This window comes from Pelodiscus sinensis, chromosome 13, assembly GCF_049634645.1.
Source record: "Pelodiscus sinensis isolate JC-2024 chromosome 13, ASM4963464v1, whole genome shotgun sequence".
Classification (NCBI taxonomy): domain Eukaryota; kingdom Metazoa; phylum Chordata; order Testudines; family Trionychidae; genus Pelodiscus; species Pelodiscus sinensis.
In genome coordinates, this window is record NC_134723.1 from 4,748,379 (window position 1) to 4,762,191 (window position 13,813).

Genomic DNA, 13,813 nt, shown 5'->3' on the forward strand with positions numbered 1-13,813 from the left:
ACACTTTGCACTTTCCCCCACCTTCCACTCGAGGATCTCAAAGCACCATTATACCCATTGCTACAATGAGCAGTATTCCCCACAACATACCTTTTAAGATCCATGGGTCCTATGCATGCCTATCACAACATGTGGTATCTCTCGTTCAAGGCATCAAATGTCCCACAAGTAACTCCATAGGTTAAACCAGATAAACACTACGCTCTTGAATGAACTTACATAGAAAAATGATAAGGCCAGTGGACAAGCACTTTCCATGATGTAATCACTACATAGCTGACCTGTTGATCCTCCCTCTCATAAGAAGCCTACATAACACCTTCAATTGAAACACCTGGGAGCTTACACTTATAACTGCTAGACTCTAAAAAGCACAGTCTTAGCAGAGATACTGATTTGATGATTCAGTACAACACGCTGTAATCCTAACACATTACTTCTCTTTTTCTTCTGTGACTGCAGAGATATTAATTGTCCACTCCCCTCCTTAAATGGTCTCCTGCAATGCTAAACAACCTGTTCTGCTTTGGACTTAGCTGTGACACTCTGAATACGTTTCCCAGACTTGAAGAAGAGCTTAAAGCTTGTCTTTCACCAATAGAAAGTAGTCAGTAAGGGTACGTCTACACAGCATTATTGCAGAATAACTGATATTATTTCAAAATAATAAAGAGCACGTCTACACAGCAAGCCGTTATTTCGAAATGATGTTGAGCTGGAGGACTTCTTACTCCAGCTTCTGTAACCCTCATTTCACGAGGAGTAAGGGAAGTCAAAGGAAGAGTATGCTTCCTTCAACTTCCTGCTGAGTAGACAGTGCCAAAAGCCAAATTAAGCTATTTCGACTTCAGCTACACAACTGACATTGTTGAAGTTGCCTAGCTTAATTCGACTTTTGCCCTGCAGCGTAGACTAGGGATGTTAAATATCAGTTAATTGAATAGTCGAGTGACCTCATGAAATTTTATCGGTGAGTCAACTATTCCATAGTCTCCGAGGGCAGGGCGGGGCGGGGTTGGCAGCCACTGTATCAGAGGTAGCAGTGCGGGGTGCCAGGCGGCAGCTGGTCTGTGAGGGGAGTCAGTTTAAAAACCTGTCACCCTGTGCTGTTGCTTCTGAGAAAGAGGCAGCAGTGCAGAGTGACAGCAGTCCCTGTCTGGGGGGTGGGTTTGAGCTCCGGGACCTGACACGAGCCAGAACTGAGCTGGGCTGCCTGCCTGCCTGGCTCTTAATACACTTGAAATGCAGAGCTGAAATCAGGGTAAGTCCCGGACCTGGTGTGAGCCAGGACTGAGCCAGGCTACCTGCCCGTCTGGCTCCTAACACTTTAAATGCAGAGCCACATCAGGGGTAGGTCCTGGACCCATCACAAGTCCGGACTGAGCCAGACTGCTGGCCAACCAGCTAAAAAATGTACTGGTAGGAGAGGGGGAGAGGGAAATGCATGTAGTCTATAGCATTAACATATTAGCTTTTGCTTACTGGTTAATCAACTATACTATTACATCCCGGCTGTGTCTAGACTGCATCCCTTTTCCGTAAAAGGGATGCAAATTAGACACATCGCAATTGCAAATGAAGCGGGGATTTAAATCCCCCCCACTTCATTTGCATAAACATGGCTGCCGCTTTTTTCTGGCTCGGAGCTTTGCCGGAAAAAAGCTTCAGTCTAGACGCGGATCTTTCAGAAAATAAACCCTTTTCCGAAAGATCCCTTATTCCCTATTTTAAGAGGAATAAGGGATCTTTCGGAAAAGGGTGTATTTTCCGAAAGATCCGCATCTAGACTAGAGTTTTTTTCCGGCAAAGCTCCGAGCTAGAAAAAAGCGGCAGCCATGTTTATGCAAATGAAGCGGGGGGGATTTAAATCCCCACTTCATTTGCAATTGCGATGTGTCTAATTTGCAACCCTTTTACGGAAAAGGGAAGCAGTCTAGACAAAGCCCCCTAGTGTAGACGTGCCCTAAGAGACTACCTCACCCACCTGGTCTCTCATATTCAGGACTAACATGGTGACAACAAAGCTGCAACAAAAAATATTTCCTGTCTGTTTGCCAGGCCATGCTGTTGCATAAAACAGCTGTGGTGTTCACACAGGGGTTTGCAGGAGTTAAGGGGATCAGGGTGGTGCCTCAAGAGCTTTAGCACTTCAGGAGCAGAACTAGTTGCTGCGTAGGCCTGGTTTACACAACAAAATTAGGTCGGTTTAGCTATGTCGGAAAACTCTGCACCTCTAGCAGTGTTGTTAAGCGACGTCAGTCCCTGTGGGGGGCTGCACTAGGTTGATGGAAGAATTCTACTGCCAGCCACCGACCCGAAAGGCAATGACGCTGAAGCACCGCTGTGGTGCAGTTGTGCTGCTGTAGCATTAGGTGCAGATGAGCCTTTATTCCCAGTGCGTGGAAGAAACAGGGATGTTCATGGGATATGAAGCCTTTCACCTTTAAGATGCTGTCACCTTACTGGGTTCGAATGTGATCATTGTGCAGATCATTGTGTATACACGCCCCAAATTTGGCGCAAAGTGGGCCATGTCAGGTGCCAAATGAAAGCTTGCGCTCTGCTGCCTGGCCAGGCTACTCATGTGCTTGTACAATCCGTGTGTAGAGTTATGAATATGGCTTTGGGTTTATGTCTTACGTGTTTTCTATTGGAAGGGACCGTGGCTCAATGCTGCATGGACAGTGGCTCTTAACGGCTGTCAGACGACACCTGGGGAGCTCTCAGTGGCCCCTTGCCTGAGAAGGACACACCTGCATACTCAGTGGCTCCTTGCCTAAAAGAATTACAGACTGGTTTGGTGGTCATGTGATCAGCCCCATGTTGGGAGGAACCAGCACCCAGGGGAACAATGGATTTTTCCCTCCGCATGAACCAGGTTGCAAAAGCACCTTCATCTGGTCTTCACTCCTGCCCTCTGCTCCAAAAGCACCTTTGCCAAGGACTGAGGGCCCAGAATGATTTGTGGACCCAACCTAGCATAGGATTGACACTAGAGACTTTTCTGCTAAGAGCCTGCAAGAACTTGGTGACTGATGTATGGAATATTTTTGCTTTCAACAATCCTATTCTTAACCATTTCTTTCTTTCTTTCTTTCATTAATGAACCTTTAGATTTTAAAGGATTGGCCCAACAGGCTCTTTTGGGTAAGATCGAAGGTATAAATTGGCCTTGGAATGTGGCTGAACCTTTGGGAGTGGGAGAACTTGTTTGGAGTTGGTGAGACTGGGTTTTATAACCTCTCATCTGTATAAGGACCAGTGCTGGTTGTGGCAGAGGTAAAGGGGGAACCCCAGTCACAGGCTGTAAGTAGCCCTGCTCCTAAGCAATTTGCCCTGATTTGACCCTCTCCAACAGTGCCACCAGACCACCTGGAATATTACAGTTGCCAGTTAAAATCTGGTCCACGTCCAGGATGGCAGGACTATTACAATGTTCTGTGAAACTAATTGGATAGCCCTTAGCACAGCTCCCACGTAAACAGTGTGAACATCATAATTGCTATTAACTGGTACTCCTGTCAGCCCTGGCACCGGGACCCAGCACTGAATAGACCATGGCAACTTTTACCCTGCCTCTCTAAGATGGGCTCTCCAGGTCAGGAATAGAGCTGGGAGGGAAATGGTCTTCTGCCATGACAATTTTCAAGATATCAAAAAAGTGCAGTCTTGAATTGGAATGAACAGTTGAAGTTGCAAAAATTTGTGAACTCAAAACCTGCAAAAAATTTGTTTAGTTAAATCAAAACAAAGTGCTTTGAGCGTTATGGAATCACTCATTTTGACTCATTTTGACCTCTTTCCTTTAACTTCTTTTATTACATTTCACAATGACATCTCGAAATGACTCATTTCAACTCAAAAAGCCAAAGCTTTTCATTTTGCAGGCACCGAACCGGGATACTGGACAATTTTGAAATGTATTTAGCTTATAATTGCTCAAGTCAGGAGACCTGTCAAAACCAACCCTGGTTTCAATGAACTGGCATTTGGGGATTTATTGACAACATTTCCAACTAGCTTTAAATGGGGAGGAAGGTACTCCCACGTTGTGCAAACCACACCTGTGCCGTGGATAAATATAGAGCTCAGGTAAATGTTTGGAAAAAGAAAACATCCTAAAATAGACTCAGACTCATAGGCTACATCTACACTGGCCCCTTTTCCGGAAGGGGCATGTAAATTTCACGAGTCGTCGTAGGGAAATCCGCGGGGGATTTAAATATCCCCCGCGGCATTTAAATAAAAATGTCCGCCGCTTTTTTCCGGCTTTTAAAAAAGCCGGAAAAGAGCGTCTAGACTGGCCCCGATCCTCCGGAAAAAGTGCCCTTTTCCAGAGGCTCTTATTCCTACTTCAAAGTACTTATTCCTACTTTGAAGTAGGAATAAGAGCCTCTGGAAAAGGGCACTTTTTCCGGAGGATCGGGGCCAGTCTAGACGCTCTTTTCCGGCTTTTTTAAAAGCCGGAAAAAAGCGGCGGACATTTTTATTTAAATGCCGCGGGGGATATTTAAATCCCCCGCGGATTTCCCTACGACGACTCGTGAAATTTACATGCCCCTTCCGGAAAAGGGGCCAGTGTAGACGTAGCCATAGACTTTAAGGTCAGAAGGGACCATTGTGATCATCTAGTCTGACCCCCTGCACAGTGCAGGCCACAAAATCTCACCCACCCCTCCTAGAATAATCCTCTCACCTATATCTCAGATATTGAAGCCTTCAAATACTTTGAAGACCCCAAGATGCAGAGAATCCTCCAGCTGTGATCTGTACCCCACGCTACAGAGGAAGGCGAAAAACCTCCAGGGCCTCTGCCAATCTACCCTGGAGGAAAATTCCTTCCCGACCCCAAATATGGCGATCAGCTAAACCCTGAGCATGTGGGCAAGACTCATCAGCCAGACACCCAGCAAGTTCTCTATAGTAACTCCTATCATCCCTCCATTGACCTATTTCCCACTGATAATGAATGGTCAATTAGTTACCAAGATCATGTTATCTCATCAAACCATCCCCTTCATAAACCCATCTAGTTTAATCTTGAAGCCAGATAGATCTTTTGCCCCCACTACTTCCCTTGGAAGGCCATTCCATAACCTCACTTCTCTAATGGTTAGAAACCTTCGTCTAGTCTCAAGTCTAAACTTCCTACTAGCCAGCTTATATCCATTTGTTCTTGTGTCCACATTGGTATTAAGCTTAAATAATTCCTCTCCCTCCCTGGTATTTATCCCTCTAATATATTTAAAAAGTGCAATCATGTCCCCCCTCAGCCTTCTTTTGGTTAAGGTAAACAAGCCAAGCTCCTTGAGTCTCCTTTCATAAGACAGGTTTTCCATTCCTCGGATCATCCTAGTGGCCCTTCTTTGTACCGGTTCCAGTTTGAATTCATCCTTCTTAAACATGGGAGACCAGAACTGCACACAATATTCCAAATGGGGTCTCACCAGTGCCTTGTATAATGGCACTAACACCTCCTTATCCCTACTGGAAATACCTCGCCTAATACATCCCAAGACCGTATTTGCCTTTTTCACGGCCATGTCACAATGGCGGCTCATAGTCATCCTATAATCAACCAGGACTCCGAGGTCCTTCTCCTCCTCCGTTACTTCCAACTGATGTGTCCCCAGCTTATAACTAAAATTCTTGTTATTAATCCCTAAATGCATAACCTTACACTTCTCACTATTAAATTTCATCCTATTGCTATCACTCCAATTTACAAGATCATCCAGATCTTCCTGTATGATATCCCAATCCTTTTCTGAATTGGCAATAGCTCCCAACTTTGTGTCATCCACAAATTTTATCAGGACACTTCCACTTTTGCTGCCAAGATCAGCAATAAAAAGATTAAATAAAATTGGCCCCAAAACTGATCCCTGAGGAACTCCGCTAGTAACCTTCCTCCAACCTGACAGTTCACCTTTCAATATGACCCGCTGTAGTCTCCCCTTTAACCAGTTGCTTATCCATCTCTCAACTTTCATATTAATCCCTATCTTTTCCAATTTAACCAATAATTCCCCATGTGGTACTGTATCAAATGCCTTACTAAAGTCGAGGTAGATTAGATCCACTGCATTTCCTTTATCTAAAAAATCTGTTACTTTCTCAAAAAAGGAGATCAGGTTGGTTTGGCACGATCTACCTTTTGTAAAACCATGTTGTAATTTGTCCCAATTGCCATTAGCCTCAATGTCTCTAACTACTTTCTCCTTCAAAATTTTTTCCAGGATTTTACATAGTACAGATGTCAAACTAACAGGCCTATAGTTACCCGGGTCGCTTTTTTTCCCTTTCTTAAAAATCGGAACTATATTAGCAATTCTCCAGTCAAATGGTACAACCCCTGAGTTTAGAGATTTATTAAAAAATTTTGCTAATGGACTTGCAAGTTCATGTGCCAGTTCCTTTAATATTCTTGGATGAAGATTATCTGGGGCCCCCGATTTACTCCCATTAAGCTGTTCAAGTTTGGCTTTTACCTCGGATATGGTAATATCTACCTCCTTATCTTTAGTCCCATTTGTTAACTTACCATTATCCCTAAGCTCTTCATTAGCCTCATTAAAGACTGAAGCAAAGTATTTGTTCAAATATTGGGCCATTCCTAGATTATCCTTAACCTCCACTCCATCCTTAGTAATTAATGGTCCTACTTCTTTTTTTGTTTTTTTCCTATTTATATGGCTATAAAACCTTTTACTATTGGTTTTAATTCCCTTTGCAAGGTTCAACTCTACCTGACTTTTGGACTTCCTCACTTTGTCCCTACATGCTCTAACCTCAATAAGGTAGCTTTCTTTACTGATCCCTCCCATTTTCCACTCCTTATATGCTTTCTGCTTTTTCTTAATCACCTCTCTGAGATGCTTGCTCATCCAGCTTGGTCTAACACACCTGCCTATAAATTTTTTCCCTTTTCTAGGGATACAGGCTTCTAACAGCTTCTGCAACTTTAACAAAATAATTCCAGGCCTTCTCCACTTTAAGATCCATAATTTCTTTAGTCCAATCAACTTCCCTAACTAATTTCCTTAATTGACTAAAGTTAGCCCTTTTGAAATCAAAAACTCTAGTCTCAGATTTATTTTTGTTTATCCTTCCATTTAATTTAAACTGAATTAGCTCATGATCACTCGAGCCAAGGTTGTCTCCTACAACCGTTTCATCTATGAGGTCCTCGCTACTCACCAAAACCAAATCTAAAATAGCATCCCCCCCTTGTTGGTTCAGCAACTACTTGATGAAGGAATTCATCAGATATCACATCTAGGAAAATCTGAGCCCTATTATTATTACTAGCACTTGTTCTCCAGTCTATATCTGGAAAGTTGAAATCTCCCATGATTACACAGTTTCCATGAATATTTACTTCATTAAAAACATTAAAGAGGTCTCTATCCATATCCAAATTGGATCCTGGTGGTCTATAACACACCCCAAGCACTATCCCAGGGGAGGATCTGATAGTTTTCTTCCCCAATGTGATTTTTGCCCAAATGGACTCTGTCTTCTCCATTCCATCACTTTTTATTTCTTTACAATCTACCTCATCTTTGATATACAATGCGACTCCACCACCTTTACCCTTATTTCTGTCTTTCCTAAACAGCACATACCCTTCAATACCTGTACTCCAGTCATGCCTAGTATTCCACCATGTTTCTGTTATTCCTATAATATCTGGTTTCACTTCCTGGACAAATAACTCTAGTTCCTCCTTTTTATTACCTAGGCTCCTCGCATTGGTGTACAAACATCTTCATTTTTGCTCTTTGGCCTCATTCACATTCTTTACCCAATTTGGCACAGACGTTGTACCTCCAATATGACCTATTAGACTAATATCCACCCCACCCTTCTTCATGTTCATTCTCCTATCCCCAGCTATATCCTTTCTTACTTTGTTTTCCTCCCTCTCAATGTTAAAATCTGGTGTAGAGATTACCTGGGCATCTCCCTACCGTCTCCCCCAAATTCCTAGTTTAAAGCTCTCTTAATAAGTTGAGCCAGCCTCCATCCTAGAAGTCTATTTCCCTCCCTACTTAGGTGAAGTCCATCTGTAGAGAACAGTCCTCTGTCCATAAATGCCTCCCAGTGACCATACATCCCAAAGCCCTCCTTATAGCACCACTGCCTAAGCCATCTATTGATCATCATAATCCTGTCACATCTTTGTTGCCCTTCTCTAGGAACAGGCAGAATTCCACTAAAGATCACCTGAGCCTCAATTTCCTTGAGCATCCTCCCCAGCCTAGCATAGTCTCCCTTAATTCGTTCCAGCGAGAATCTAGCCGTATCATTTGTTCCTACATGAAGGATGATCAATGGATTCCTTCCTGCTCCCTTAATAATTCTCTTCAACCTCAGTTCCACATCTCGTATCTTAGCACCTGGCAGACAGCACACCCTTCTATTCTCTGGATCAGCTCTGGTTACAGGCCTATCTATTCTTCTCAATAAGGAGTCCCTAATCACATAGACCTGCCTTTTCCTAGTGACAGTGAAATTCTCTGCGTGTGAAATAAAAAGCGTGTGAACCGTGGTGTCCAGCACAACTGAGCAGATGAAGCATGCAGCAACAGGTCGAACTGTGCTTGTCAAGCAGTTTTTCATCCTCTATGTATTAAAATGAGTAGAGAACGGTGTTGCCACTTGCAGACAGACCTTCCTCTTAGCTACTGTTCAGTAGCATCTGTTAATTTCAGGACAACAGCAGGAATGTTATGCAACATCAGTGTTCTGGAAAATCATATTCAGATCAGGGCCATAATGCTGCATTCAACCTTCCTTCCCCATCTTATGTTCCCTATTGATTCATGTGTGTGTCAGGAACAAACAGATTGTTCATAGGCACGGGGAAGAAAGAAGAAAATGAGTCTGGAAGGGTCACCCAGGTGTCTAACAGACCACAATTTGATAGCGAAACATCGCAGCGGTGGGAAAGACAGTGAAGCTTCTGCTCTGTAGACAGTCATAGATGGAGTGATGACATCATGGATAAACACGTGGAATACACACCAATCCATACTCTCCTGGCTATACATGCACAGTTAGACAACAGCACAGAGAAACAATCATTCATCCATCCATCCAAGTTTCAAAAACAGGGCCCTCTGCAATGCAACTGACTTCACTTACTGATCATTTAAGAGTTAAGAGCAGCAAACTCCTGTTTCTCCAATGCAGTTTGAGATGCAGCTATAAACTGAGACTCTCAGACGGAAAGTCGGCTCCACAGCTGGGAAACACAATTACAGAATGTTGAGCACCCACTGATGTAAGGTTATAACTAGGACAAGCCAGCCTAGCCAGTCAGACTAATTGGCTTGGTGCCAAGCTTTTCTAGACGGAAGAAAAACACCAGGGTTCTGGTCTTCCTTTCAAAATAACCATCATAAAGAGCAAACATGCTGCTGCTCCTTGTTCTTTAGAGACCCCCCCGCACTTCCCATGGCTGAAAAGAAGAGAGAACCCACCTCAGTCCTACTCAGGATCTGCCTCGCCACAGAAATAAGCCAATCGCCTGGGTAGCAAAGGTTTCGTGTGGACGAAGGACACTTGGATCAGCTGGTCTGACCCCATAACTTAACCATCTTCATTCTTCTCTTCTGTGGGCAAAGAGTAGCAATAAAGCATTTTGTCACGGTACTCAGGGGGCTTTTGCCTAGCACCGGGGTTGACAACAGAGCATTAGCTCAGACAAAGGGAGTGGTAGCAAGAAATCATGGTTAAAATAAGTAGCAGGGGTTAAACTCAATTGTTCTGGGTACTGAAGCAAGTGCTAATCGTTGTCCTTTGGTACCAGTTACGTGCCATTAGAAGACTTTGCAAGCACACACCCTGGCAGCTGTTAGAGCTGCTATTCAAGCCTCAGAGGTTCAATTTGCTGAGTGGCTACAGCTGTACCACCTTCTAAATCCTTGGGTCTTGATTTATTCATGGCATTCGGAATGCAAAATGCAAGCACGGGGAAGTAGGCCAACAAGAGACTAGAAAGCAGGAACACAGAGGGACCAGTTTCTTCATTCCAGCAGAAAACAGGTTGAAGCTGTTAACTCCTTCAGCACAAGCTAAGTGGATTTGAGAGGACAGCACAGGGTAAGGAATGAAACTCTGATGGATTATGACAACACACCCAGAAAAGAACATTGAATTTGCACACACACCGAGGTCAGATGGCTACAGAAAACTGTCCGATTCCCCATTTCCAGACACATTATGTTCAGGTTAACATGTCTGACTTTGGAAAACATAGTGGTTCTGGCCTTCAAATTGTGGCCCAGATGCTCAGCGGGTGTAAAGCAGCGTAGCTCCATTGCAGTCAGTAAAGCTATGGTGATAAATACTGAGGATCTGATCTTGTCACTTGAAATCCTGTCCAATGAATGAATGCATAGTGGAGGGCATAGATCAGCCTTCATGCCATGCTCCCTGTCAGCACAAGGCCGGGCAAGCTAATGATGCAGCCAATGGACCAAATTCAGTGATGAATCCTGGTCACATGTCGCCTGGGGCACATTGCACATATACTAGGAAGCCCTAGTAGCTTCCCTAAAATGGAAGGCTTCACTGTTTGGGTGTTTTAAAGCAGATTAACTAGAAAACAGCAGAATGCAGTTTAGAGCTGAACAGCTAGTGATCTACCCTGCTTGTGACATAATGAACCTCTCATATTAAACACAGGGAGAACCTCCTTCTATGGAGGGAACCAAGGGGTAGTGGCATCTGTATATTTACATTCTGGAGCATAATGCTGGCATATATTCATGGGGGTGAGGAGATAAAGCATTGTGCCCCGGACAAGATGGCACTTGAAAGTCGCCAAACTTTTAGGGTAATCTGTTGGGCTGGCAGAGCATTGCACATACACACCCCATTATCCTGAGCAAGAAAAGTCGAGTACCATGAGAAAAGCACATGCTTTATTGGCAAATTAAAGCTGTACAGAAGATGAGGGTCAAGAACTAAATTGTACATTTAGTTTCCCTGTGTATTTTGTAGCTAAAAATACATAGTTTTTTCAGCTAAGCAGATTGCATGCCATTCCCTCACGGAGCGGTGCTGTGTTGACCTGCACTTAGAAGAGTCTGGGAGCCCTGACCAGGAGCGCGAACATGATGCTAAAAATGAGGAAAAGCCTCCCACAATGCAGTGTTTTTCTACAACGGCCCTAATAGAACATCATGCCCATGTGGCACTGTGACAAGGGCAACTTTAGCCAAGCACACACCTTCAGTATGAGGTGTAGCAGGAGTGGAGTCAGAGGAATAATACTGCAAAATAATGGGGCAGGTGGGCAAATCAGAACTACCAGAAGAAATGAATGAGGAAGTGGAGATTTTCAGTCTCAAATTAGTTATCAGCCAGCCAGGGTTCTAAGGAGATCCCTTCAACACGGCAAAGAAAATGGGCTATAGAAGGTTCTACCATGGCATTTAGACAAGGAGAAAGCAAGATAGCACAGGTACAGCGCCGGTCTCTCCTCTCCAGTGCACAAAAAGCAAACACCCCGACCCCCATCCCAAACAAAACGAAACAAAAACAGGTGTTTAAGTGTCAGGATGTCAGAGACTTTAAAAAAAAAAAAAAAAAAGAGAGCAGGAAAACCAAGGAGTACAGAAAAAGACAGAATAAATGTTATCAGAAAATATGAGCAAGTTACTCGATACAGTACAGGGCACCTCACTGAACAGTGTGAAAGATGCGTAGGCAAAGAAAAAACATTATTTAACCATGGCAACATTAATTGTGGCCCTTTGGGCAGCCTTAGAGAAAAGTGTGCGCTTATGGATTTAAAGACGACAGTAATACATATGCACATGGGGACAGAATTCTGGATTAGCGAGTGGTGACAATAACCCTGTTTCAATGCATGATGAGATGAGCCTCCAATTTCCAAACTAAACATTAGGAGCAGCACTCCAGGGAAATACTGGCATACATGTACTCAGGAACCATTAACTCCAATATTGCTAAGTAGTTAGCATGTATTAGGATAAATGAATCATTATGCTATTACCTGTACATATTCCTTTTACTCATGGGAGCACAGAAACACCTGTAGTGGATGAAAGAGAGCCCCTTCTAGACTGGTTTAGCTCTATCCATCAAACAGGACAGTTACTTAGCTGCTGGATATTCTTAACACAAAAATAATGATGCATCTGACAAAGTGGGTTTTGCCCACAGAGGCTTATGCCCAAATAAATCTGTTAGTCTTTAAGGTGCCACAGGACATAGACTTAACACAGCTCCCCTTCTGGTACTTGGAAATTGTCTATGGCATTTGTCAGATGGACAAGTCTCTTTCTTCTTTGTTTCCTCCTCCCCCTGGTATCCAGACCTGACCTGTGGAAAGAGATCAAAGACGTTACTTATCTTACATTAACTGTAGTTCTGCAAGATGTATTGTCCATATAGATTCCACACCTGATGGGCACGTGTCCCCTCTGCTTGGGCTCAGAGTCTTTTGGCCAGCAGTAACTATCGGGGTCATCCCATTGCGTTCCTGCTTCACCAGTGATAACCAGAAGGCTGCTTGCGAGCATGCTCAATGATGTGGGCTGTGTTGACTTGCGCAATTAGTTAACACAGCAGACTTCGAAAGCCCACAAATCAGATAAGGATCGAAGGTGCCCAGACAGGTTTATTGTTAAAGCGAAGTAGTCAGAGTTGTTAGTTGACTCTGCTGAACCACTATGGGTATGTACGCTCTAACAATGGACTGACTCAATCAGTGGGAAACCTCCACTGCCCCGGGTCAGACAAAGACTGCCCTTCCCCCGACACCACTTTATATACAGGCATAAACAAGTTACACATCACTCCCGATGTGTTAGGTTACCACCAATCACCCTGTACCTTGTAGAATAGTGATAACTCTGTGGGTTAATTCGATCATCTCTCTCCATCATGCTGTCATTTTCGACCCTTTCCTGAGCCTGGGTATGCAACTGTGGGGAACGTGGGTACCAAGGTCTTTTTTAATTAGCTGGTGGTACTGTGTGATTTCAACTTATCACCAGTACCAATACTGTTTTACAGTTGTACCTAGCACCAATGGCTGTTCTACACCTGGGTCTAGTACCAATTAGTGTTTTGCACACTCAGCCCTGTTTGTGCCAAGTTCTGTGAGCTGGAGCCTGCCTCTTACTCACAGCTTAGCTTTGCTTTATGTTAGCCATGTTTTTATCCATTGTTAGCTAGGCCTCAGATCAGGCCTGTGCTACATGGGCTTATGTTTTAGACCTTCATCTTACTGCAAAGGTAAATGGTGTTCAGCTGATTATCCACCATATTCAATCAAATCTAAGAACCAGAACTGGGTTGGCCAAGATAGTAGCATCAGCATGACCATGAGCTCTAGCTGAGCTTTGTTAGAACCCGTAGTATCAAAGCCATTGATAGGTAATCATATAAGTCATGGACTACAGGCATGTGAGTGACAGGAAACCAGAACTCCAGCCACCTTGCCCCCCACAGCAAAATGTGAATGTGACACTACACCTCAATGTCTTTTACCACTGTGGTTGGTTGCAGATTTCCTGCTGAGGAGATCTGCAAGGACTAGGTCTGCAAATCTAGCAAGTGGAAAGCTCCTGGAGTGATTTCATGGTGAATACATCATTTCCAGAGACTCAGCTTTTTGGAGAGGGAGGAGTAGGAAATATCAGCTGGCCAGCTGATCACAATCTAACACATTACTAGGGCACTGTCTGTCCCAGCACGATCTGTCCATCCCTTCATTATGGAAAGGAACGCTGTATATGTCTGGTACATAGCTCCCAAACTCCAGCATGCT

General features: G+C 43.9%; 1 protein-coding gene across 1 annotated transcript in view; it reads right to left on the reverse strand.

The window, feature by feature from the left end:
- DRP2 (dystrophin related protein 2) overlaps positions 1 to 9,591 on the reverse strand; it is a 49,351-nt gene extending 39,760 nt beyond the window's left edge. Inside the window, exon 1 of the mRNA XM_075896731.1 lies at positions 9,489 to 9,591. The gene's annotated coding sequence lies outside the window, so the exon portion shown is untranslated. The remainder of the gene's footprint in view (positions 1 to 9,488) is intronic.
- Between the last annotated feature and the right edge of the window lie 4,222 nt (positions 9,592 to 13,813).